Below are 27,474 nucleotides of genomic sequence, written 5' to 3'. Positions count from 1 at the left end.
AAGTGTTACGCAGCAGGAGTCTTGTTTGTATCCCAGGTGTCTGTGGTTATCCACCGCTCTTCAGAGTGTTCCTGGCAGATGTTCCACATGTCAGTGAGGTAGGTGTGGTCCTGGGTCAGGTGATAGTCCCGGTATACCTGCGGCACAAACTTCAGGTTCAGGTCCTTCCAGTCCGACGTGTCGTGGATCAGGTAGGCGGTCACCCTCTCCCAGGGCTCACCGTCTGCAGGGATTGTGATACAACACAGGGTCACTACAGGGAGCGAGTGTCTGTGTACGCAGGGAGGGATGGGAAGAACATAAGAACATAAGAAAGTTTACAAACGAGAGGAGGACATTCGGCCCATCTTGCTCGTTTGGTTGTTAGTAGCTTATTGATCCCAAAATCTCATCAAGCAGCTTCTTGAAGGATCCCAGGGTGTCAGATTCAACAACATTACTGGGGAGTTGATTCCAGACCCTCACAATTCTCTGTGTAAAAAAGTGTCTCCTATTTTCTGTTCTGAATGCCCCTTTTTCTAAACTCCATTTGTGACCCCTGGTCCTTGTTTCTTTTTTCAGGCTGAAAAAGTCCCTTGGGTCGACACTGTCAATACCTTTTAGAATTTTGAATGCTTGAATTAGGTCGCCACGTAGTCTTCTTTGTTCAAGACTGAACAGATTCAATTCTTTTAGCCTGTCTGCATATGACATGCCTTTTAAGCCCGGAATAATTCTGGTCGCTCTTCTTTGCACTCTTTCTAGAGCAGCAATATTTTTTTTATAGCGAGGTGACCAGAACTGAACACAATATTCAAGATTCTTGCAATGCACAAGTCTTACTAGTGCATTGTACAGTTTTAACATTACTTCCCTTGATTTAAATTCAACACTTTTCACAATGTATCCGAGCATCTTGTTAGCCTTTTTTATAGTTTCCCCACATTGTCTAGATGAAGACATTTCTGAGTCAACAAAAACTCCTAGGTCTTTTTCATAGATTCCTTCTCCAATTTCAATATCTCCCATATGATATTTATAATGTACATTTTTATTTCCTGCGTGCAGTACCTTACACTTTTCTCTATTAAATGTCATTTGCCATGTGTCTGCCCAGTTCTGAATCTTGTCTAGATCATTTTGAATGACCTTTGCTGCTGCAACAGTGTTTGCCACTCCTCCTACTTTTGTGTCGTCTGCAAATTTAACAAGTTTGCTTACTATACCAGAATCTAAATCATTAATGTAGATTAGGAATAGCAGAGGACCTAATATTGATCCCTGTGGTACACCGCTGGTTACCACACTCCATTCTGAGGTTTTTCCTCTAATCAGTACTTTCTGTTTTCTACATGTTAACCACTCCCTAATCCATGTACATGTGTTTCCTTGAATCCCAACTGCGTTCAGTTTGAGAATTAATCTTTTGTGCGGGACTTTGTCAAAAGCTTTCTGGAAATCTAAATAAACCATGTCATATGCTTTGCAATTATCCATTATCGATGTTGCATCCTCAAAAAAATCAAGCAAGTTAGTTAGGCACGATCTCCCTTTCCTAAAACCATGTTGACTGTCTCCCAGTACCCTGTTACCATATAGGTAATTTTCCATTTTGGATCTTATTATAGTTTCCATAAGTTTGCATATAATAGAAGTCAGGCTTACTGGTCTGTAGTTACCTGGTTCAGTTTTGTTTCCCTTTTTGTGGATCGGTATTACGTTTGCAATTTTCCAGTCTGTCGGTACCACCCCTGTGTCAAGAGACTGCTGCATGATCTTGGTTAGCGGTTTGTAAATTACTTCTTTCATTTCTTTGAGTACTACTGGGAGGATCTCATCCGGCCCAGGGGATTTGTTTATTTTAAGAGCTCCTAGTCCCTTTAACACTTCTGCCTCAGTTATGCTAAAGTTATTTAAAACTGGATAGGAACTGGATGACATGTGGGGCATGTTGTCAGTATCTTCCTTTGTAAAAACTTGTGAAAAGTAATCATTTAATATATTTGCTTTTTTTTTTTCTTCACATACGATTTTGCCATTTGTATCTCTTAAACATTTAATCTCCTCTTTGAATGTTCTCTTGCTGTTGTAATATTGGAAAAACATTTTGGAATTGGTTTTAGCTCCCTTAGCAATGTTTATTTCTATTTCTCTCTTGGCCTTTCTAACTTCCTTTTTGACTTGCGTTTGCAGTTCTGTGTACTCTTTCTGCGTACTTTCTTTTTGGTCCTTTTTTAATGCTCTGTAAAGTGCCTTTTTTCGCTGAATATTTTTTTTAATTGATCTATTAAACCATTTTGGCAATTTAGTTCTACATTTAGATTTGTCTACTTTAGGGATATAATTGTTTTGCGCCTCTAGTACTACATTTTTGAAGAACAACCATCCTTCTTCTGAAGACTGATCCATTCCTGCTTTCACTAGGAATTTAACAAGACAGCCTGTTACCTGTACACACTGGGACTAGTCATGATCATAGTAAAACCTGGAACTGCTGAGCAATAGGAGTCTAACTCTGTTTACACACATCACAAACGAATAGGTAACGGGACAGTAAACAAACAAACCAACCAACCAGCCAGTCAAAATACCAGCCATGTAATTCACTCAGTACATCATGTGCGTGCTTTGCTGTGCGTGGGGTTTGTTTGGTTTTTTTAGATCTGTGCCGTAAACTGAAGGATTTTTCGAATTTATTAACAGACAACCTCCCTTCCAAATTACTTTTTGTTTTCACATAAATATCCATACCTTTGAATTTGTACTGAGGAGAGAGAGAGAGAGAGAGAGAGAGAGAGAGAGAGAGAGAGAGAGAGAACTTTAAAAAAGAGCTTAATTTAGCATTTCACTGATATATTTTACTACAATTACTATCTCTCACACACACACACTATTAAATGAAGCTGCCCTTTTTTTCCAGTACATACGTAATATTGACATCCAAACAAATACATTTTCTCTACATATAAAGCATAGTTTTGTTTTTGTTTGTTATTTGGGTGAGTAGCTAACTATGGTTGATTTTCTTATACCACATACAGGCAGGATCTGTACTGAGTGTGACTGGCTTTTGGCATGCTTTACTACGCACACTGTTCAATGCAGCTGTAGTGCAATGTCACTGTTTACATCTGAGATGGATGTTGTTTGGACAGGGCAGCAATAACATCCCTAAGGCAAGTTTTCACAAACTCGCCGTCTCAGATTGTTTGATCAACATTTGCGTCTGTTTATCCATTTGCTTTTTACCGACAGCAGTCATGTTGATGGGTATATTTAATCAGCTCCGATATGAAAATGAAGCACAAACTTTCAAATGCAACTCAAAAGATGTATTCATGAACATAATATCGAACATTTGCATAGCAGAAACACCATATTTAAATGGAAATTAGCACATATAACCCATGACTATCACGGCGGTTCTAGCATTAACTTTTAAATACAGAAGTTGAGAATCTTTTGGTAATTCTTTGTCAATGCGGGCGTGGTTTGTACTGAAATAACTCTGCAGATCTGAACTGCGACTAAAGAAAGGCAAGGGCCCGGTTGCATAGCACCTTAAGTGAAATTCCCATCTTAGTTTTCCCAAATATTCTACTTAAGTAATATTTGTATTTAAGTATTTCCCTTAAATTAGTTAATCGTTGCACAGAACAATTTTAGGGAATAACTAAGTGAAAATACTTAAATGTCCTATTGAGGCCCCTTAAATCGAAAAAAAAACACGGTATGGCAGCGTTTTTGGAAATTGAAGAGGACAGACCCCTTTTTATTACAATAAAAATGTATACAAAAAACAAACAAACAAAAAACATGTGGCCAGTTGCATAACATCTTAAGTGAGAGTAATGGTTAATTCTGCCAAACACAAGATGCTGCTGTCACTTTTGTTGTGAACAAAGCCATGCAAACTGTTTAAACAAATATGTTTAGTCTACATGTTTTGTAGATTTACCTGTTTTTGTGATGCTCTTCTGAAATCACAATATATAAATGCGATTTACTGTGAGATTTCTTGCATTCACACATTCAGTTATTTCTGCTCATTTCTCCTGCTTCATGGCAGTTGTCAAATCCGGACATAGTTTGCCTGTTATTATTATGATTCTATTACTGTTACTATTATCATCCTTTTATTATATTCCTCTATAAGTGTTGTATTTTTCCTCTTCTGTCCATTTTGGGTTTCTTTTTTTTTCTTTTTTTTTTTTTTTTTTTATCAGCCATTCTGTAGTTTTCCTTAACTGTCCAAATGTTACCATGGAGACAGGATTTACAGAGTACAGTAAACTACTCGCCTATTGGTTGAAATCTTAAATAGTCCGTGCATAGTTAAGTATTTTCCCTTAGCTAAGGAGAGCGGTTAATATGTTTTGTGCAAAACCTGGGAGCCTTATTGTGAAAATAATACACATATAAAAAAGAATAAAAAAAAAAAAAACCCTGGGAGCCTTATTGTGAAAATAATACACATATAAAAAAAAAATAATTTAAAAAAAAAAAAAAAAACCCTGGGAGCCTTATTGTGAAAATAATACACATATAAAAAAGAATTTAAAAAAAAAAAAAAAAAAACCCTGGGAGCCTTATTGTGAAAATAATACACATATAAAAAAGAATTTAAAAAAAAAAAAAAAAAACCCCGTCGGAATAACACTTTTATATGTGTATACAAAAATAATACACATATAAAAAAGAATTAAAAAAAAAAAAAAAAAAAAAAACCCTGGGAGCCTTATTGTGAAAATAATACACATATAAAAAAGAATAATAAAAAAAAAAAAAAAACCCTGGCAGCCTTATTGTGAAAATAATACACATATAAAAAAGAATTAAAAAAAAAACCCTGGGAGCCTTATTGTGAAAATAATACACATATAAAAAGAAAAAAAAAACAAAAAAAAAAAACGTATTCATTGTGTAATGAAAAATATGGGAAGTTCGAAGAGTCGCATTTTGACCACAAAAGAGCCACATCTGGCTCGGGAGACGCCGGTTGGCCACCCCTGATATTCTGCATGCTAGTGGGAGGTAATAAACACATCAGCTCCGCATCTGTGTCTGTGTGTGAATTTATCAGTGTGTGTGTGTATGTATCAGTGTGTGTGCATGTGTGTGTATGTATCAGTGCATGTGTATGCATGTGTTTGTAAGTATTAGTGTGTTTGTATGTAGCTCTGCGTGTGTATGCATGTGTTTGTAAGTATTAGTGTGTGTGTGAATGCATCAGTTTAAGTGTATCAGCGTGTGTGTGTTTGTATGTATAGGGGTGTGTGTGTGTGTATGTATTAGTGTGAGTATCAGTGTGTGTGTGAATGTATTAATGTGTGTATCAGTGTGTGTGTGTGTATTAGTGTGTGTTTGTATTAGTGTGTGTATATGTATTAGTGTCAGTGAGTGTGTGTGTGTGTGTTTGTACGTATCAGTGTATCAGTGAGTGTGTATGTATCAGGGTGAGTGTATATGTATTAGTGTGTATGTATCAGTGTGAGTATCAATGTGTGTGTGTGTGTGTATCAGTGTTCATGAGTGTGTATGTGTATCAGCGAGTATGTCTGTATCAGTATGTGTGTGTGTGTGTGTGTTGTGGCAGAGCAGATCCCTCCCTGTGTTGGGGGTTGGCAGGGATGGGATTAATTTCTGCCCCTGCCAGATAAATATGGGGGTGTGGCTGTGTAAACACAGCCACAGGTGTAATTACTTAGTCAATGATTAATAGGCAGGTATATAAACAGGGTAAAATGTTTGTGAAAAGGAAAGAGGCTGTCAGCATGGAGAGACCTGTGTGGTTAATCTGAAAAAAAAACACACATTAGAAATGTGAAAAAACACCACTGTTATCCAAAGTGCCCAGCCATTTAAAGTGGAGATATCAAAACCACAAGCCAACCAGAAAGCACTGGGGCAACCTTGCCCAGCACAAAGCAAACCGACGCAACTGGAAAACCCATGGGGCCAAGGCTGCCCCAACTGTCTTTAATTCTAACTTGCAACAGAAACACAAGCTAAGATAGAAGAAAGAAATGTCTAGGTATTCATGTATTTCAATATTTATTAATGTTTTTAGTTATTTATGTTTTACTTTGACCAAATATATAGGCTGTCCTTCAGCATAGCTAATTCTCAGAAATTAACGTTCCTCTTTGTCCAGTGGGGGCTACAAATAGCGTTACTCTCATCCGCCAGTATCGAGAGGAGGAACCGTACTTCCTTGTGCCAATAGGGACCACAATGAGCGTTACATTAACAGGAAACCATTTTGCAGGAGATCAAGATCAGAATATCAGAATGATGACGATGATGATGACGACGACGACTGGTAAATCTCCACTGTCCCCCGAGAATCTCATCTGGCTGACTTCATCTTTCAAAATACTGCTTGTTTTCTCAGCTAATTGTGTAGCTCTGACAGCGTAACACAACACGCTGCAAACTGAAGGCTAGTTTCAAATCCCAAATTAAAAAAAAAGATTTCTTGCAGGCAGATGCTCCATTTAAAACCGGAATAAATCATTTAATATAAATGTGATACAGACGTCACAGTAAGTGTGTTCCCCAGTATATTTCCATGCTGACAAAACAAGTTAATTGTCATTAAACTCGGATGCCTTGTAACATACGTATGCGTGGATAAAACTCCCTTGGATCTTCAAAAAAAAAAAAAAAAAGGTTTCTTTTTTTTGCGTGCGACTAGTCCATTATAGTCTGGCAGTTCCCGCGGATAACTTGACGCGAGGAACTACCGTTCCTCTCAATAGAGAAGGGAGTGTGTAAACCTTTTTGTCTGTGTTGTAACATTAATGTTTTGTGACTGGTAAACAGCTTAGCTGTCCAGTTGGTTAGTTTAGGGGCTGCAGAAAGTTTAGTTAGTGCTAGATGTGGGAGTTAGGTTTTTGTTTTGATTATTTTTCTTTTATTTCTGTAGAATAATAAAACGGCACAAAAGTGATAAAAAACTTCAATTTCTGTGTCTGGGTCTGTGAAACTGGCAAACGAACCTTAAAAATAGTGAAATCCTTCACAGTGTGTGTTAGGTTAATTAATGATCAATCAGCGCCCAGCCACCTGACATGAAAGGAGGCCTCTGCTTCTCATTTGGGAGGAGGGAGTTCAGGAAGCAGGTTGGTGTTTTGTTGTTTGTATTTTTGAAAGTTTGATTCCAGTGAAGGCATTGCCCAGCCTGGAAACCTTATTTTTTTGTAAGTTTTGTTGTCTTTCTATTTGTTTGAAGATTTTTTTATTTTGCCCTTGCACACTTTCATTTTTGTGTTTATTTATAATGAAAGTTATTTTTTTGAACTTCAGGCTGTCTCTGGGCCTCTATCCACTCACCAGCCTGCCACAGTATCAGTATGTGTTTCTGTATGTATCAATGTGTGCTCTTCTCTTGCTCTGCCCTGACCTAGGTCCCCAATGTCATGAGGCACCACTTCCGTTCATCAGGTGCAGATGCTGCGTGCAGTCCTCCCTCACCACTGAGGCAGCTGAGAGAGAGAGAGAGAGAGAGAGAGAGAGAGAGAGAGCAGACAACATGACCATCAACCGACTCGCTGCCCTACAGACAGGACTATCATCCTCCTTCACCACTGAGGCAGCTGAGAGAAAGAGAGAGAGAGAGAGAGCAGACAACATGACCATCAACCGACTCGCTGCCCTACAGATAGGACTATCATCCTCCTTCACCACTGAGGAGCAGAAAGAGAGAAACAGCAGACAACATGACCATCAACCGACTCGCTGCCCTACAGACAGGCTACCATCCTCCTTCACCACTGAGGAGCAGAAAGAGAGAAACAGCAGACAACATGACCATCAACCGATACACTGCCCTGCAGACAGGACTATCATCCTCCTTCACCACTGAGGAGCAGAGAGAGAGAGAGAGAGAGAGAGAGAGAGAGAAACAGCAGACAACATGACCATCAACTGACATGCTGCCCTACAGATGGGATAACCATCCTCCTTCACCACTGAGGAAATGAGAGAGAGAGAGAGAGAATTCTTAGAACTGATCAGCCACACAAAGATGAGCTCTTAAACTTTAAATGTATTTATTCGGAGTGAAATACATTGTGAGAATCGTGAACATAAAATAAGTGAGAACAAAAACACATTCAGCAGAGAAAAGATTAAAACAGAGGAAAACAAATAAGAAACAAATAGTCTGACAGTGCTGAAAGAAAGAAAAAGAAAGCAAGCTGAAACAGAACAGCTGGAAAAGTCAGCGAAACTGTTGATATTTAAATCAGAATGGCAGCTAGATTGTTGATGTTTGAACAGAGGGAATGTAACAATGCTGCAGTGCAGGCAGAGCTGAGCTGTGTAATTCAATACCCTGAGGACGTCAAGAAGCTTTACAAGAGCAGGCTGAAGGAATCGCCAGAGACACTGACTGCAGCCTAGCTGGGGAGAACAGGACCAAACCCAACCTGCTTTTCCACCCACTGCCTGGCACACAGCAATGAAGAAGATAGGATCGGCAATGGGAGGCAGCTGGGTATAGTTTTCGCTTTTTATCTTTAAAAACATTTTCTGGGAATTTATTTTATAAATATTAAAATAGGGATAAAAATCGGTAAAAAAATTGTTTTTAGTTGAAACATTGGTAAAAATTGGGAGGCGGATGGATCTCGGTGTACACACTTTGCATGTGGAAGATGATGCAGAGCAGATCTGGTTTCTGATTAAGTTTAATGTCCCTGGCATGTATGATGAAGCAGAATCTGTGCAAGTTGAGGCCACATTTTCCCATGTTAGCTGGTACTTTGCTGGTACGAGGCAAGCGTATTCACCTTGAAATCATAAAAAGAAAATTGACAAAACTGGGCGGGGCAAGCCATCGGGAGACGCGTCAAAAACCACACTGGACATTTCCATCACTGTGAAGTTTACCAAAGCATCTCCATTTTCTGTCAAATATTAACGATTAAGATTGTCGGCGTTAGGCAGTGTTTTAGCTGATGGACAGAGAGTACTGTTGCATGAAGTCACCAATACATACCTCACTGCAATAAACGGAGGCTGTCCAGCAAAGCACAGCGCTCTGACAAATTCATTAACACAGCCATTCTTGCTTGTCTCTCAGTTCACTTTCTTGTTTTAGTTTAATGCGTCTCTTATTTTTCAGAATTTCCAGGTTCTAAAAGAACTGACAGAGAATGAGAAGAAACTTCCAGAAGGACCAGACTCAAAACGGCAGCCCTCATCTGCAAATACCACTACCACAGCTCTCGAGGGAACAGCCCCAATCTCAGCAAGTACAGACACAGCCCCCTGAACCCCATCTCTGCAGACACAGCCCCCTCACTGCAGACACAGCCCCCTCTCTGCAGACACAGCCCCCTCTCTGCAGACACAGCCCCCTGAACCTCCCTCACTGCAGACACAGCCCCCTGAACCTCCCTCACTGCAGACACAGCCCCCTGAACCTCCCTCACTGCAGACACAGCCCCCTGAACCCCCCTCACTGCAGACACAGCCCCCTGAACCCCCCTCACTGCAGACACAGCCCCCTGAACCTCCCTCTCTGCAGGCACAGCCCCCTGAACCCCCCTCACTGCAGACACAGCCCCCTGAACCCCCCCTCACTGCAGGCACAGCCCCCTGAACCCCCCCTCACTGCAGACACAGCCCCCTGAACCCCCCTCACTGCAGACACAGCCCCCTGAACCCCCCTCACTGCAGACACAGCCCCCTGAACCCCCCTCACTGCAGACACAGCCCCCTGAACCCCCCTCACTGCAGACACAGCCCCCTGAACCTCCCTCACTGCAGACACAGCCCCCTGAACCTCCCTCTCTGCAGACACAGCCCCCTGAACCCCCCTCACTGCAGACACAGCCCCCTGAACCCCCCTCACTGCAGACACAGCCCCCTGAACCCCCCTCACTGCAGACAGAGCCCCCTGAACCCCCTTCACTGCAGACACAGCCACAGGGAAGGGTAGTTGTACGAGTAGTTGTATTTGTTTCAATTAAATTAGAATAATATGATTAAGTAATCAATGCCAGAGTCTTCCTATATTTAACCAGGCGACCCTTCCATGCGATGTAACGAACGTGCAGTTTAGATTCGCTCCATCTCTGTTCAATTTTATGACCCTCATATTTCATATTACCAGTCGTATCACTGAACCATGTGAGCTTTTTTTAAAAGAGTATTTAAGTATCTAAGATACCAGTCAAGGTGGTGTTGTCGGTATTAACCAGCTCATCTACTGATGAGGACTCAGAGAGTGGTAATGAGATCAATACATCAGGAAGCTTAACAGCAATTGAAGAATTAATTACCCAGGATTTAAATGTACGCTCCACAGTCTTTGTAGATACTGGCAGATTCACCTCAAAAAAAACAGTAAGATCTAGGGTTACGACGTTCTTAACAGCCAAGCCACGAGAAATTACCAGATCTAAAGCATGGCCATGATTATGCAGGACCTTTGACATGCAGGATATAATCTAAGGAATCCAGTCGCCTCAGAAATGTCACACAGTGCCCTTGGTCAAAGAAACAAAAAAGCTGGTTTATCAGCCAATCAGTGTCGTCTGTCCCTGTTTCCAAGCGAATTCTTTGTGCCTCTTAACGTGGATTTAATATTACAACATTTGTATAAAAATGCTCCAACCCTCGTACACATTTCTAAAACAGTGCATTTGTAAAATGTACCAATGCTGATCTGAATCCCAGTGCATCACTACAATCTTATTCTGCTAGGCAAACATTATTACTAATGTGATTAAATAGACATATGTTTTGGCCATAACTGTATTTAATTTCTGCTGTTTTATGTATATTTAAAAATAGTCTAATAGTCAGTGCTTTGTTTTATTGTATGTATTTTTTTCCTCCTTTTGATTTCCATAAAATGTTTTTTCAGATGATTTAATAAAAAAAACGAATTGAACTAACTGACTTACTTTTTCTTCTTCATTAATACTTATTAATACAAGTTATTTGAAGAAAACTCACTTTTCTCTTTGCAGATTTTAGGAAATTTGACTGCAGACTTCAGTGGGGACTAACTGAGGAGCTGAAAGAGAGAGAGAGAGACACAGCAGCCCAGGAATGGAAATCAGACTCCTACTGCACAGCAGTTTCACCCATTCCAAGCTTTACTATGAGCCTGACTAGCCACAGTGTAGAGGTAACAAACTGAGGTGTGTCTTATTAAAGACACTGCTTTGCAGCAGGAGTCTTATTTCCATCCCTGTGCTTGAAATAAATACAAAAGTACAATATAAAACATGCCTTTAAATTCAAAGTGAAGTCTGTTGTTTAATTTTAAACTGTATGACAGTTTAAATGGGAAGACAGTGTTTACTGTGAAACCAGCCTTCATTTAGATTAAACAGGGGTGGCCAAAGTTGTTCTTCCACTCCTGGTCTTTGTTCCAACCCTGCTCTAAACTGTTTAATTCAACAAATGAAACGTCCTGCCAGATGCTGAAGTCATTCTTCATCCCGTACCTTCCAAACCGCACTCTGAGATCTCAGGATGCGGGGCTGCTGGTTATTCCTAGGATCAACAAAAGTAGCCTGGGAGGAGGGAGGGCTTTTTCTTGTAGAGATCCTAAATTCTGGAATGCTCTGCCTTCGTTTGTCAGGGAAGCTGGGACTGTTACAGTTTAAGACAAGACTAAAATTTTTATAAAATAGCTTTCTTATCTTAGTGGGTTGTAATGTAACTTTAAACTTTTGTATTACCGTGTGTACTCTGTTATTTAAATGGTCTGACTGTGTCTGACATGCCATACAAATGTATTGTAGTGTGTTCTTTTTTTTCTGCTATGTACTGTACAGTGCATATAGTACATGCGACCAGTGTAAAAAGCACTCTATAACTGCATTATATGAGATATTATATATATTATATATAATATATATAATATATACTATATATATATATCTTATATATATTATATATATATATATATATATATATAGACACACACACACACACACACACACACACACACACACACACACACACACAGTGCCGTGAAAAAGTATTTGCCCCCTGTCTGATTTTCTGCATTTTTGCACATTTTTCTTATTGAATTTGGTCAGATCTTTCTATGGATTGTAGTAGTATTTACAGGGAGTCTGAGAGAAAAAATGACATCAACGTTTAGTGCTTCTTTCATTTGTTTGATGTATAAGGTAATAAAACATGTATTCTTCAGCTGTGAAAAAGTTATTGCCCCCCCCCTAGTTAACTCAACCCAATTAAAGGGATAATTAGGGTCAGCTGTTTGAATACTATGGTTAACAGTCAGGCCTGATTTGGGCCAGCCCTGCCCAATATAAATCAGACTGACTTTGGCCCTCACCATCAGAGTGAAGCTGTCAGCACACAGGTTCTAGAGGCACATCATGCCACGATCAAAAGAAATTCCTGAAGACCTTCAGAAAAAAGTTGTTGATGCCTATCAGTCTGAAAAGGGTTACAAAGCCATTTCTGAGGCTCAGGGGCTCCACCAAACCACAGTCAGAGCCATACTGTCCAAATGGAAAAGTTTGGGACAGTATTGAATCTTCCCAGGAGTGGCTGTCCTGCCAAAATCTCTCCAAGAGCAAGGCGTAAAATCGTCCAGGAAGTCACAAAGAACCCTAGAACAAACTCCAAGGACTTGCAGGCCTCTCTCGCCTCGGCTAAGGTCAGTGTTCTTGACTCCACCATCAGAAAAACACGGGGCAAAAATGGGATTCATGGCAGAGTAGCAAGTCGGAAACCACTGCTCACTTAAAGAACATGAATGCTTGTCTCAAGTTTGCCAAAAAGCACCTGGATGATCCTCAAGAATTCTGGAACAATATTCTATGGACAAATGAGTCAAAAGTGGAACTTTCTGGCCAACATGGGCCCCGTTATGTCTGGTGAAAACCAAACGCTGCATTCCACAGTAAGAACCTCATACCAACGGTCTAGCATGGTGGTGGTAGTGTCATGATCTTGGGATGCTTTGCTGCATCAGGACCTGGACGACTTGCCATCATTGAAGGAACCATGAATTCTACTCTGTATCAGAGAATTCTACAGGAGAATATCCATCTGTCCGTCAGCTGAAGCTGAAGCGCAGCTAGGTCATGCAGCAAGACAATGATCCGAAACACAGACGCAAGTCTACATCAGAATTGTTGAAGAACAAGAAATTGAAAGTTTTGGAATGGCCTGGTCAAAGTCCAGACCTAAACCCCATTGAGATGTTGGGGCAAGACCTGAAACGAGCAGTTTATGCTCAAAAACCCACAAATGTCACTGAGTTGAAGCAGTTCTGCATGAAGGAGTGGGCCACAATTCTTCCACGACACTGTGAGAGACTGCTTAATTACTACAGGGAGCGTTTGGTTGCAGTTATTGCTGCTAAAGGTAGTGTAACTAGTTACTGAGTCCAAGGGGGCGATTACTTTTTCACACGGGGGCATTGGGTGTTGTATAACTTTCTTTAATAAATAAATGAAATAAGTATTAAAGTGTTGTGTTATTTGTTCACTCAGGGTCCCTTTTATCCAATATTAGATTTTGGTTGAAGATCTGATAACATTCAGTGTCTAAATATGCAGAAATGCAGAAAATCAGACAGGGGGGTGTGGCGGAGTGTCCCGCCCCTTTATGTTTATAAGTGTTTTCTGTTGTCTGTAGTGTGTTTAATGTTGGTGTTTATGTATAAAATACATGGGATATAAATATGGGTTACGAGCACAAGTGTTTAAAATGTATATCTGTATTTAGGCACGAGGATTGCACAGCACTTCACGTGCAAGTAAAATGTAATACACGGGGAATTACACTTTATTGATTCACGTGCAGTTGTACCAATTGAATTGAATGATTGATTAGCAATCGAGTCTTGATACAGCTGCATATAAACAGCATGTTTTCACCCACTCGGGGTTGTGTGTTCGGTGAGTGGAGAACGGGTGAGAGAGAGAAGAGTAATTTAAATATAAACATACTACTCGTGCGAGAGGACTCGCACGATACTTTTTGGGTTCGTCCACTTTGTTTGTTTGTCTGTTTATTTACTTTGGCCAACGCGCCCTTTATTTTCAGTCGTGTGTTTTGTTTTTACAATAAAACTCATTGCCATTCATCAGTGTTTGGAGTCTATTTCTGGTCTGACGTCACTCCTGCAAAACCATCCTGTTCACAGCTGGTGTCAGAAGAGGGATAACAGCGCCTCCTAGCGTCAGACCAGGAGTGTTTTTTTGTTTGGGAAAAAATTAAAAGGGGAAAAGCGGCCGGAGAAAGCAGCAACCTCCCCAGCAGCCAGAGCAGGTGCTCTGGTTTAAGATGGCTGAGTCCAGGGAAATTCCAGATGAGGACCTGGATGCATTTGTGGAGGCCTGGGAGAGCCAGGGGGGATGGTGCCTCCTGTGCAAGCGCTATGGGCATGGAGTGGCTGACTGCCCTCTCCCGGATACAGAAGGGGGGCAGTATCCACGCCAGCGGCTGCAGCCAGAGTGCCTGGAGGCCCAGGAGAGGAAGGTAAGGAGAAGGAGACAGAGAGGGGAAAAGGTGAGGAGGAAGCCGAGGGAGCCAAGGTGGTGCACCCTGTGTATTGCCTATGGGCATGAGGACGAGGACTGCCCAGAGCAGGAGCCAGAGGATGAGGAGCCTGAGTGGGAGGAGCCAGAGCACCCAGCACCCAGAAGGGGGGAGCACAGGTATCTATAGCCCACAAAGGGGGAATTGGTACGTCCACAGCTCCAGAAGGGGAAGACAGAGTGTCCACAGCCCAAGTCTCCACCAGCAGAGGAAGGATGTCTGCTGTTTCCACCTCCACCAGCAGAGGAAGAATGCCTGCTGGTTTTGCAAAGGGCAAGTGGGCAGAAGCGCATACTCCAGGATCATGATATCTGTGCATTAATTTAAAGTGCAAGGCAAAACAGGCAAGCAACTGCAAATCAATTGACTGCAAATTTCAACCTGGGGCACGAACAGCCAGTTTCATCAAAAACGGTCTGCCGAGAACTCCACAGAGTACCATACCATACCATAGTCGGGTTGCAGCGCACAAACCGCTCATCACGTCTGGCAATGCACGTTTGCGAGTCCAGTGGTGCAAAGAGCACAGGCAATGGACTACCGAGCAGTGGAGAAATGTGATATGGTCAGATGAATCACCCTTCATCATGTTCTCGAGTGCACGTGTGGCGCCAACCTAAAGAACGCTACAGCCCTGAGTGCTTGGTTCCAGCAGCAAAGGGTTCTGGTGGTTCTGTAATGTTGTGGGGCTCATTTTCCTGGCATGGTTTGGGTGCACTCTTTCCATTAGAAGGCAAGGTCAATGCAAATTGCTACTTAATGGTACCGAGTGATCATCTTCACCCCATGTTGCAGCATTATGTCTCGGAATGTCTTACAGTTAAATTCCGTTAGACAGAAGTCTTACTTTTAGGCTCTAATCAACAGATGGACTCGACAAATATTGATCTAGGTATGCAAAAATCAAAAGTAAAATCTGAAGTGAAAAACCTGGGCATATTTTTGATTCTGCTCTTTCCTTTGAACCACATGTAAAATACATTACTAGAGTGTCCTTCTATCATTTAAGAAACATTGCAAAAGTTAGATCATTCTTATCCTTGGATGATGCAAAGAAATTAGTACATGTGTTTTTTTTTTTTTTCAAGGTTAGATTACTGTAACGTTTTATTCTCTGGACTTACAGGTCACGCTGTATCACGCCTACAGCTAATGTAAAATGCTGCTGCTAGAATCCTAACTAGAACAAAAAAAAGGACTCACATTACGCCTGTGTTGGCATCATTGCATTGGCTTCCTGTGCATTACAGAATTGATTTTAAAATTCTATTACTAGTTTTTAAAGCATTGAATGGACTATCTCCACAATATCTAAATGATATGCTAATTCCTTATCAGCCTGAACGCACTCTGAGATCTGCAAATGCTGGCCTTCTATGTATTCCGAGGGTGAATGGTAAAAGATGGGAGAGGCTGCTTTCTATTTTCATGCCCCCACACTCTGGAACTCCTTACCCCCTTTTATCAGAGATTCACCTTCAACTGCAATCTTCAAATTTTGATTAAAAACATACCTTTTTAATATAGCTTTTCCATAATATTTTTATGTTTTATTCTGAGCTTTATCTTTACTTCATTTTTTAATAATTGTACTCTTTTCTTACTGTTTATTATTGTATTTTTTTTCTGTATGTAAAGTTTGTATTGCACATTAATTGCGGTATATAATTAAAGGTTTATTATTATTTATTATTATTATTATTATTATTATTATTATTATTATTATTATTATTATTTCTTCCCTGCCGATGGGGGGTGTCTTCCAGGATGACAATGCCCCCATCCACACAGCACGTGTGGTCGTCAATGGTTTGATGAGTATGACACTGATCCATATGTCATGGCCTTCTCAGTCACCAGATCTGAACCCAGTCGAGCATTTATGGGATATTCTGGAATGACGCCTGAGACAGCGTTTCCACCTCCATCTACCAGGCGTGAGTTGATTGACTTTCTCGTGGAAGAATGGTGCCGCATCCCTCCTGCAGAATTCCAGAGGCTGGTAGACTCTGCCACAGGGCATACAGGCTGTACTGGCCGCATGTGGTGGTCCAACGCCCTATTAAGTGACTTTACATTGGTGTGTCCATTTTGTTGTCCACTACCTGTATAGCTATCTCATTTTACCTGGAGTGGAGTGGCTCTTGAATTCCATGATTGGACACCCCTGGATTCAATTGTACAGTCCTGTTTGCTTCTTCCTCAGGCTATACAGTTGGTTATACAGTCCTGTCAAGTTGTTTTGTTGGCCTCCCTCTGCCTCCCTTTACAAAACAGAACTCAAAGCAGCCATCCTCAAACCCTTACCCCCCGCTGATAACTAAATGTGAACCCCCTTGTGGACTGGCTCACTCCTCACCTTCTAAATACGCAAAGTGTCTGAACTCTCTGAGCACAGGGGGCAGTGCGGGGAGACCCCCCTGCTCCGTGCGCAGCCCCCCTGTGATGTCAGTGTCTGGGGGGAGCTCCAGCCTCACTGTGCCTCCGTTGGACAGGAAGTAGATCTCGTTGAACAGGGCCGACTTGTACCAGGCAGGGAGGCTCCTGAGTGAACACACAGCTTTCAAAACTAAACACAGGCAAACTGTATACTCAGGGAGGGAAACCCTCTATATAATATTACTTGGGGCTTTTTCACATTTGGAAATTCTGGTTATTTTAATAAACAAGCATTTTTATTTTGTTGAAAATGTAACACTCTAAACATGTAAAAACAATATTGCATGCAATGCAGTTCCTGAGCTGAACAGACCCGCCTCTCACAGTACCTGTTCTCTAGGATGGGTCTCTGCCAGGCCTCGATCTTGCCCTCCCAGTCTCTGTAGTGTGTGAGAGCGTAGTGACTGAGCTCAGGGGCCATGTGTACCGCCTGCAAGAGACAGACTGGTGAGACACACACAGAGACAGAGTGAGACAGACAGGGTGAGACAAGCATGGAGAGACAGACAGGCAGAGCAAGACAAGTCATTGCAGTTTCTTTATCAATTGACCGGACAGGACGATGCTCTGTAGATCATTGTGATAGGTTCCCTCAGAGAACCGACTCTCCAAACCAATGTGTCCCGGTGCTCTACTGCTGCTGCTGCACCCATGGGAGCGGTGAACACAAAGAGCTTTGAACATCACACACAGAAGCAAGCACACAAACACAGAAACACAAAACACACAAAGACAAGCAAACAAACATAAGCACAAGCACAGAAACAGACACAAGCATGCAAAGTCCCCACCTCAGATGCTCCCGCTCCCCAGCTCCAAAGTGGATTCTGGACATGTCCCACACCAGGCTGAACTCCAACGTGTTTTGTCCTAATGGAGGCACCGTACAGCGTGCTGCCACTGCAGCTGCCGTCTGCTCACCTTTCTGTGTGGGGGGGCTGGGTCCTGCACAGAGGAGGGGGAGGCAGTCAGGAAGTGTTCCTCTGGTTCATGTTTAGACAGCAAAACTGGAATCAACCAGCTGCAAAGACGAGGGAACACTTAAATCCAGTTTGTTATTTAACCAGGTAAGGCCAGCAAGGACAGACTGGTATTTATAGGGTTGACCTGAGGAAAACAGGCACAGATACAGAACCAGGAAAGGATCAAACTGCTAAGCAAGGGGAGTCTTACCTCCATCCCTGAAGTTACTTGGTTCTGAAAGGGTAATCTGAAGGGCAAAAACCCAAGGGAGCAGCAGAGTACCTGCGGGAGAGTCCAGCTGCCCGTCTCTGAGGAGGTCTCTCCAGAGCTCTCAGCAAACCCCTGCCAGGCTGAACGCAGTCTAGTGGCTGAGGTGTGTGCCAGGCTGGGAGTGGGGGGAGAGAAAGAGAGAGAGAGAGAGGGGGGAGAGAGAGAGGGAGAGAGAGGAGAGAGGGGGAGAGGAGAGAGAGAGGGAGAGGAGGAGAGAGGAGAGAAGGAGAGAGAGAGAGAGAGAGAGAGGAGAGGGAGAGGGAGAGGGAGAGAGAGGAGAGAGGGAGAGAGACGAGAGAGAGAGAGAGGAAGAGAGAGAGAGAGATAGGGAAAGGGAGAGGGAGAGAGAGAGGGAGAGAGAGAGAGGGAAAGAGAGAGGGAGAGGGGGAGAGGAGAGAGAGGGAAAGGGAGAGGGAGAGAGAGAGAGAGAGAGAGAGGGAGAGGGAGAGGGAGAGGGAGAGGGAGAGGGAGAGAGGAAAAAAAAACTCCTGTTGCTCTTGTGCAGAAGTTTCACCATTCCAGATGTGTCAGTCACAGTGCACATGCACAGTAACAAGCCTGGATGTCTCATTAAACTCTGTGAAACCAGGAATGGATCAAACTGTTATGCAATGGGAGTCTACTTTCCATCCGAGCAGAGACACTATACTGCCCCCTGACCCAATCTGACCATAGCTGAACTGAGAACTGGGTCAGAGGTAGAGAGAGTAAGGGGGTGTATTCGATCTGGTTTGAAAAATGAAATCTGTAATTCAATAAAGCGATACTGTACCACTGCCAGGGATTATAAAGCATACCAGCTCCATCTAGTGCCTGCAGTGAGATTGCACTGTAAAGAGAGTCCTGGGGGAGCTTCTCACATCATTGAATCACAATGAAACAGGCCAGAGGAAGGACTTTTCATCATGCAGACTTTACTATAAATCAACACACAATCATGTTTACAGAGCCAGCCACAAAATAAGAACCTCTGTTCTACAAAAGAAATTTCTGTTTCCATCAGGTTAACCATTTGCAGTCCATTTATTCAGCGTCAGGTCCAATTTATTTTCACACGCGCTGTTTATTTTACACGCACTGTTTAAATTTTTTTTTTTCAGAGTAAAACAGGTTTAAAAGGCACTGAATCGCAAAAGGACACTACTGTATCTCCAGCCAAGCCCCACCCCTTGTTCGCTATATATTTCACATACCTCTTTATAGACCTGCATACTGATAAATCCTCTCCTGATCACTCGTTTTATCACCAAACTCCTCAATAATGCTATTCAAGTCATTATTTTATTACTATAACATCTCAAAAGCTCTGCAGATGTCTGTTATATTCTTTGAGCCCTAGATGCAGAAGCAGCTTTCTCCTTTGTTTATGACCGGTGCTTTACGTCTTTTTGAAGATGTTGGAGCAGGTCCCACATAGGAACACAAAGGGTTAAGATGCCAACGCCTGCCTCGACTGTGTGATCTATCTAACACTGGAGCATTCCTGAATGAGACAGGCCATCGGGGTTATCACTGCTCATCAGGTTAAGATGCTAACACTCGCCTCGACTGTGTGATCTATCTAACACTGGAGCATTCCTGAATGAGACAGGCCATCGGGGTTATCAGTGCTCATCAGGTTAAGATGCTAACACTCGCCTCGACTGTGTGATCTATCTAACACTGGAGCATTCCTGAATGAGACGGGCCATCGGGGTTATCACTGCTCATCAGGTTAAGATGCTAACACTCGCCTCGACTGTGTGATCTATCTAACACTGGAGCATTCCTGAATGAGAGGGGCCATCGGGGTTATCACTGCTCATCAGGTTAAGATGCTAACACTCGCCTCGACTGTGTGATCTATCTAACACTGGAGCATTCCTGAATGAGAGGGGCCATCGGGGTTATCACTGCTCATCAGGTTAAGATGCTAACACTCGCCTCGACTGTGTGATCTATCTAACACTGGAGCATTCCTGAATGAGAGGGGCCATCGGGGTTATCACTGCTCATCAGGTTAAGATGCTAACACTCGCCTCGACTGTGTGATCTATCTAACACTGGAGCATTCCTGAATGAGACAGGCCATCGGGGTTATCACTGCTCATCAGGTTAAGATGCTAACACTTGCCTCGACTGTGTGATCTATCTAACACTGGAGCATTCCTGAATGAGACAGGCCATCGGGGTTATCACTGCTCATCAGGTTAAGATGCTAACACTCGCCTCGACTGTGTGATCTATCTAACACTGGAGCATTCCTGAATGAGAGGGGCCATCGGGGTTATCACTGCTCATCAGGTTAAGATGCTAACACTCGCCTCGACTGTGTGATCTATCTAACACTGGAGCATTCCTGAATGAGACAGGCCATCGGGGTTATCACTGCTCATCAGGTTAAGATGCTAACACTCGCCTCGACTGTGTGATCTATCTAACACTGGAGCATTCCTGAATGAGACAGGCCATCGGGGTTATCACTGCTCATCAGGTTAAGATGCTAACACTCGCCTCGACTGTGTGATCTATCTAACACTGAAGCATTCCTGAATGAGACAGGCCATCGGGGTTATCACTGCTCATCAGGTTCAGATGCTAACACTCGCCTCGACTGTGTGATCTATCTAACACTGGAGCATTCCTGAATGAGACAGGCCATCGGGGTTATCACTGCTCATCAGGTTAAGATGCTAACACTCGCCTCGACTGTGTGATCTATCTAACACTGGAGCATTCCTGAATGAGAGGGGCCATCGGGGTTATCACTGCTCATCAGGTTAAGATGCTAACACTCGCCTCGATTGTGTGATCTATCTAACACTGGAGCATTCGTGAATGAGAGGGGCCATCGGGGTTATCACTGCTCATCAGGTTAAGATGCTAACACTCGCCTCGACTGTGTGATCTATCTAACACTGGAGCATTCCTGAATGAGACAGGCCATCGGGGTTATCACTGCTCATCAGGTTAAGATGCTAACACTCACCTCGACTGTGTGATCTATCTAACACTGGAGCATTCCTGAATGAGAGGGGCCATCGGGGTTATCACTGCTCATCAGGTTAAGATGCTAACACTTGCCTCGACTGTGTGATCTATCTAACACTGGAGCATTCCTGAATGAGACAGGCCATCGGGGTTATCACTGCTCATCAGGTTAAGATGCTAACACTCGCCTCGACTGTGTGATCTATCTAACACTGGAGCATTCCTGAATGAGAGGGGCCATCGGGGTTATCACTGCTCATCAGGTTAAGATGCTAACACTCGCCTCGTCTGTGTGATCTATCTAACACTGGAGCATTCCTGAATGAGAGGGCCCATCGGGGTTATCACTGCTCATCAGGTTAAGATGCTAACACTCGCCTCGATTGTGTGATCTATCTAACACTGGAGCATTCCTGAATGAGACAGGCCATCGGGGTTATCACTGCTCATCAGGTTAAGATGCTAACACTCGCCTCGACTGTGTGATCTATCTAACACTGGAGCATTCCTGAATGAGACAGGCCATCGGGGTTATCACTGCTCATCGGTTCCAGGAAGCGGATGGATCCAGGACTTTGTCAAGTTCAGTCTTAAAGGATCCCAGTGATTCAGCATTAAGTACATGACTAGGCAGCGCATTCCATCCCCTCACCACTGTGTGAAGAAGTGTCTCCTTCCCTCTGTCCTGAGTCTATCTCCACTTTCCAGCTGTGTCCTCTGGTCCTGGTTTGTGTGCTGTGCTTCAAGTATTGATTTGGGTTAACTCTGTCACTACTTTTAAGATTTGAATGACTTCTATGTTAATTCTCCTTTGTTGTAGTCTAAACAGAGTCAGGTCCTCTCACCTGTGCCCTGTCTGTGATGGCCATGGTGTAGGTGTTGATGTGTGTGCAATGGTGCTGCAGGACTCCGGACACCGCCACCCCCTCCTTCTCCAGGTGAAATGGTTCGTTCCAGTGACCCCCCCTTCTTGTCGTCCTTGGTCTCGGCCCCGTTCCTCATGGTGAACATGATGGTGACCTCCAGGGTAAAGTCATTGCGGTTCTCAATGTCCCAAACAAACACACCCCCAGGCAGACTGGTGTCCTGAGAGGGAGAGAGAGACAAAGGCCCTGTCCATACTATGCCTTTAAACCGCATTAGTTGCCTTTAAACTGGATTAAAAGTGTTAAATATGGTTAGCGTCTCCCCTACACAGCATTTAATACCACACTCAGGAACCAGAGTCCAGACCACCTCCGGGGGTAGTCTCGAGTTCGGTAGTGCGGTTTATTAGAAGTGTGGACTCTGTACTACAAAACTACGCCAGCGACAGCGAGTGGAAGTGACAGTGTGGGAGAAGTACAGGCGTGGAAAAGTGCAGAGCAGTTTGGAAGCAGTAAGGAGGAATTGCATCTTGAATTGCTTTAATCAGAAAACACAGGACATTGGGGAACACTGCAGCTCAAAGGCAAACAGCCGTGTGTGTTTTTCTGATAACAAACAAGCTGAAACTCAGAGCAGCTGATTCAAATTCAGCGTCGTTCTGAGACACGGGCGAGGGGAGGAGCCAACAGCACAGCAGAACAACACAGCTAATAACGAGGCAGTCTTCCCAGCGACAGCGAGTGGAAGCGACAGCGTGGGAGAAGTACAGGCGTGGAAAAGTACAGAGCAGTTTAGAAGCAGTTTGAAAGCAGGTTGACGGCTGCAGAAGAAACTAAACTTAAAAAAAAAAAAAAAAAAAAAAACAAAAAAAAAAAAAAAACCCTCAACATGGTCTTCAAGCCAGTAATCTGTGACACCTGCTTGATGTGGGAAATCCGAGAAAACCCAGCGGAGCTAAACCAAGTGTGCGTAAAGTAGGTATGCTAGAAATGAAGCTGGAAGAAATGAGACAGCAACAGGATCTTGAGGAGCTGGCACACCCACAATTCATGGAAGTCTGCATCACCCCTAACAGAATGAAAGCCACCAGGGAGATAGAAGGTCAGAACAGCTGGGTTCAGGTAGGCAGAAGCAGGGAAAAAAAGAAACTTCATCAAACACAACCACCAGAAATCAAAACAACCAACATATTTGAGCCACTTCAAAATTCTGATGAGCAAAACCAACAAGAGTGTGAAAGGAGCAACATCCAGGACCCAATTGACAGTGGTGACCAGACAGCAAAAAGAAGGGAGGTCATGATTGTTGGGGACTCCATATTGAGAAACACAGCAAGTTCAATTCGCAGTTTGGACCCCCTTACTACAACAGTGTGCTGCTTTCCGGGAGCCTCGGTCAAGCACATCACTGAGAATGTGGACAGGCTCCTAGAACGAACAGGAGACGACCCGGTAGTAGTCGTCCACATTGGTACAAACAACATTGGAAGACACAGACCAAAATCCTTGCAAAACAAATTCAGAGAGCTAGGTAGGAAATTAAAAGAGAAAACCAAAACTGTGGTATTTTCGGGTATACTACCGGCACCTTGCAAAGGACCATATGGACAGCTGGAAATAATTAATCTAAACGCATGGCTGAAGACGTGGTGCACACAGGAAGGCTTCACCTATCTTGATCATTGGACCACATTCTACAACGAGGACTATCTGTATAGACGGGATGGACTGCACTTAAATAACAAGGGAACCAGTCTACTTGGAGAAAAGATCCTCGAGCAGGTGGAGGGGCGTGATAGGGAGAGGGGAGGGAGAGGGAGAGCTAACGTACCTGGTAGTCGTGTGGAATAACAGGAGACCCCTGTCTGCAGGTAAGCGTGATGTTCTGGCCCGGCAGGTCGTAGATGGTCCAGGCCCAGGGGTACAGGGCATGGTAGAAAGCATAGCTGCCACAGAAGCCCCAGTTCCAGCTCTGCAGGGAGTCCGTCCTCTCCACTGACAGGACCTGCTGGTATAGTCTTGACCTCCACTACGCAGGCACACCGTGAACTCAGAGAGAGAGACAGAGAGAGAGAGCTCAGCTTTCAAGAACACACACAGGGCTAGAAATAAGACTCCCATTGCAGAGCAGTTTGATCTATTCTTGGTTTTACTATACTGAACAGAGAGAATATACACCAGGCAATATTAACAGTGAACAGAGAGAATATACACCAGGCAATATTAACACTGAACAGAGAGAATATACACCAAGCAATATTAACAGTGCACAGAGAGAATATACACCAGGCAATATTAACAGTGAACAGAGAGAATATACACCAGGCAATATTAACACTGAACAGAGAGAATATACACCAGGCAATATTAACAGTGAACAGAGAGAATATACACCAGGCAATATTAACAGTGAACAGAGAGAATATACACCAGGCAATATTAACAGTGAACAGAGAGAATATACACCAGGCAATATTAACAGTGAACAGAGAGAATATACACCAGGCAATATTAACAGTGAACAGAGAGAATATACACCAGGCAATATTAACAGTGTAACAGAGAGAATATACACCAAGCAATATTAACAGTGAACAGAGAGAATATACACCAAGCAATATTAACACTGAACAGAGAGAATATACACCAAGCAATATTAACAGTGAACAGAGAGAATATACACCAAGCAATATTAACAGTGTACAGAGAGAATATACACCAGGCAATATTAACACTGAACAGAGAGAATATACACCAGGCAATATTAACACTGAACAGAGAGAATATACACCAGGCAATATTAACACTGAACAGAGAGAATATACACCAAGCAATATTAACACTGAACAGAGAGAATATACACCAAGCAATATTAACAGTGAACAGAGAGAATATACACCAAGCAATATTAACAGTGAACAGAGAGAATATACACCAGGCAATATTAACAGTGAACAGAGAGAATATACACCAAGCAATATTAACAGTGAACAGAGAGAGTATACACCAGGCAATATTAACAGTGAACAGAGAGAATATACACCAGGCAATATTAACAGTGTACAGAGAGAATATACACCAGGCAATATTAACAGTGTACAGAGAGAATATACACCAGGCAATATTAACAGTGTACAGAGAGAATATACACCAGGCAATATTAACAGTGTACAGAGAGAATATACACCAGGCAATATTAACAGTGTACAGAGAGAATATACACCAGGCAATATTAACAGTGAACAGAGAGAATATACACCAGGCAATATTAACAGTGTACAGAGAGAATATACACCAGGCAATATTAACAGTGAACAGAGAGAATATACACCAGGCAATATTAACAGTGAACAGAGAGAATATACACCAAGCAATATTAACACTGAACAGAGAGAATATACACCAAGCAATATTAACAGTGAACAGAGAGAATATACACCAAGCAATATTAACAGTGCACAGAGAGAATATACACCAGGCAATATTAACAGTGAACAGAGAGAATATACACCAGGCAATATTAACACTGAACAGAGAGAATATACACCAGGCAATATTAACACTGAACAGAGAGAATATACACCAAGCAATATTAACAGTGAACAGAGAGAATATACACCAAGCAATATTAACAGTGAACAGAGAGAATATACACCAGGCAATATTAACACTGAACAGAGAGAATATACACCAAGCAATATTAACAGTGAACAGAGAGAATATACACCAGGCAATATTAACAGTGAACAGAGAGAATATACACCAAGCAATATTAACAGTGAACAGAGAGAATATACACCAAGCAATATTAACAGTGAACAGAGAGACTATACACCAGGCAATATTAACAGTGAACAGAGAGAATATACACCAGGCAATATTAACAGTGTACAGAGAGAATATACACCAGGCAATATTAACAGTGAACAGAGAGAATATACACCAGGCAATATTAACAGTGTACAGAGAGAATATACACCAGGCAATATTAACAGTGAACAGAGAGAATATACACCAGGCAATATTAACAGTGTACAGAGAGAATATACACCAGGCAATATTAACAGTGTACAGAGAGAATATACACCAGGCAATATTAACAGTGTACAGAGAGAATATACACCAGGCAATATTAACAGTGTACAGAGAGAATATACACCAGGCAATATTAACAGTGTACAGAGAGAATATACACCAGGCAATATTAACAGTGAACAGAGAGAATATACACCAGGCAATATTAACAGTGAACAGAGAGAATATACACCAGGCAATATTAACAGTGAACAGAGAGAATATACACCAAGCAATATTAACAGTGAACAGAGAGAATATACACCAGGCAATATTAACAGTGAACAGAGAGAATATACACCAAGCAATATTAACAGTGAACAGAGAGAATATACACCAAGCAATATTAACAGTGAACAGAGAGAATATACACCAAGCAATATTAACAGTGAACAGAGAGAATATACACCAGGCAATATTAACAGTGAACAGAGAGAATATACACCAGGCAATATTAACAGTGCACAGAGAGAATATACACCAAGCAATATTAACAGTGAACAGAGAGAATATACACCAAGCAATATTAACACTGAACAGAGAGAATATACACCAAGCAATATTAACAGTGAACAGAGAGAATATACACCAGGCAATATTAACAGTGAACAGAGAGAATATACACCAGGCAATATTGAGCTTGTTAACTGTACACTGATCAAGCACATATCAAAACCTGGAATGGGTGAAACTGCTATGCACCAGGAGTCTTACTTCCATCCCTGTTGCGGGACACCCAAAACAACATAAGACACCCCCTCTGGTAAATGTGACAATGCCAGGACACAGTGAAATCACTCGAGCTTCAAAAGATAAACCTGACCCTCAAATGGATCTTACGGTATAACAAGTCCCCCCTCCCCCTGTGTCAACGTCAAAACTACAAATCATTCTAGCAGAGAATCCTTTATTTCCAGCTGAAACATACCTGATCAGCAATGACGGTTTTGTAGTGGTACATTCCTGGGTTCAGCTGCCACCTGCAGAACTCCCCCCGCCAGCCCCTAGTGATGGTACCACCCCCCAACCCACCCAGTGGGGCTCCTGTGGACAGACAGAGAGACAGGCAAAAAAAACAACGTTAGGAGGAAACACTGATTCCATACATTAAAAAAAAAAAAATAGTGATTTATGATTTAGTAATAAAAGGGGGAGCCAGATTTAACACAGAACAGCAACTACAGTTTGTGTAAGGTCTGTGTACCAGAGGGCCTGTATTGTGAGTTTGAATACAGACTGTGTGAAGTGCATTGAGCACCAGTAAACAAGGGTGAGGACCCAGGGCAAGAGACAGTGCCAGTCAGCCAGCACAGAATAATCTCCTTCCCCTTACAGAATAGATAACATGCCAAACAAGACCCAT

General features: G+C 42.6%; 1 pseudogene; it reads right to left on the bottom strand.

Moving 5' to 3' along the window:
• Nucleotides 1-27,474, bottom strand: LOC121329147 (annotated as a pseudogene).

Source organism: Polyodon spathula, chromosome 1, assembly GCF_017654505.1.
Source record: "Polyodon spathula isolate WHYD16114869_AA chromosome 1, ASM1765450v1, whole genome shotgun sequence".
Taxonomy (NCBI): domain Eukaryota; kingdom Metazoa; phylum Chordata; class Actinopteri; order Acipenseriformes; family Polyodontidae; genus Polyodon; species Polyodon spathula.
This window is presented reverse-complemented; position numbering and strand designations above follow the sequence as displayed.